The sequence below is a fragment of the Octodon degus genome, unplaced genomic scaffold (genome assembly GCF_000260255.1).
Source record: "Octodon degus isolate 3935 unplaced genomic scaffold, OctDeg1.0 scaffold00150, whole genome shotgun sequence".
In the NCBI taxonomy this organism is placed as follows: Eukaryota; Metazoa; Chordata; class Mammalia; order Rodentia; family Octodontidae; genus Octodon; species Octodon degus.
In genome coordinates, this window is record NW_004524726.1 from 5,315,654 (window position 1) to 5,317,044 (window position 1,391).

Genomic DNA, 1,391 nt, shown 5'->3' on the forward strand with positions numbered 1-1,391 from the left:
CTCCACCCCCAGCGCTGCTGATGCCAAGCCCAGCACCACAGGCAGCAGCTCAGGGAGCGGAGGCCTCACATAGGTGACACCTGCTGGCAGGGGCAAAAAAGTCATCAGAACGAAGGTTTTGGGAACAGTGAAATGGTTCAATGTAAGAAACAGATATGGCTTCATCAACAGGAATGACCCCCAGGAAGATGTATTTGTATACCAGATTGCGCTAAAGAAGAATAACCCCAGGAAGGACCTTTGCAGTGTGGGAGATGGAGAGACTGTGGAGTTTAATTGTTGAAGGAGAAAAGGGTGCGGAGGCAGCGAATGTCACAGGCCCTGGTGGAACTCCAGCTCGAGGCAGTAAATACGAAGCAGACCTTAACCATTATAGACGCTATCCATGTCGTAGGGGTCCTCCACGCCATTACCAGCAGAATTACCAGAATAGTGAGAGTAGGGAAAAGAATGAGCGATTGGAGAGCGCTCCCGAAGGCCAGGCCCAGCCACGCAGGCCCTGCCAGCAGGCGAAGGCTCCCACCTTACTACATGCAGAGACGCTGTGGGTGTCGGCCACAGTATTCCAACCCTCCTGTGCAAGGAGAAGTGATGGAGGGGGCTGACAGCCAGGGTGCAGGAGAACGAGGTAGACAAGTGAGACAGAATATGGGTCGAGGTTATAGACCACGATTCCGCAGGGGTCCTCCTCGCCAAAGACAGCCTAGAGAGAAGACGATAAGGAAAATCAAGGCGATGAGACCCAAGGTCAGCAGCCACCTCAAGGTCGGTGCCATCGCAACTTCAATTACCGACGCAGACGCCCAGAAAACCCTAAACCACAAGATGGCAAAGAGACAAAAGCAGCTGATCCTCAACTGGGAATTCATCCACTCCCGAGGCTGAGCAGGGCGGGGCTGAGTAAACGCAGGCTTAACATCTCTACCATCATTCGGTTTAGTCATCCAGCAAGAAAGAAATGAATAGGAAATTCCAGCAATAATAAATGAACAAAAGATTGGAACTGAAGACCTTAAGTGCTTGCTTTTTGCCCATTGACCAGATAACTACGACTATCTGCATTATCTATGCAGCATGGGGTTTTTATCATTTTTACCTAAAGACTTCTCTTTTTGGTAATGACAAATGTGTTTTTTTAAAAAGCCTGGTTTTTCTCAAAACACTTTTAAGGTTTTTAAATTCTTTTTTTTTGGTGGAACTAGGGATTGAACTCAGATCCCTGCATTTGCCAGTCAAGCGCTTATCCTACTGAGCCATCTCCCCGACCCCTTAAATTCTTTCATATCTGGATAAGTTGAGATTTTTAAGAACTTCATTTTTAATTTGTAATAAAAGTTTACAACTTTATTTCTTAAAAAAGTCAATGAACTGCAAGCCAGGCCTATAAATAA

At 46.8% G+C, this 1,391-nt stretch overlaps 1 pseudogene; it reads left to right on the top strand.

The window, feature by feature from the left end:
* LOC105743691 overlaps positions 1-904 on the top strand; it is a 5,817-nt pseudogene extending 4,913 nt beyond the window's left edge.
* Positions 905-1,391: the final 487 nt, after the last annotated feature.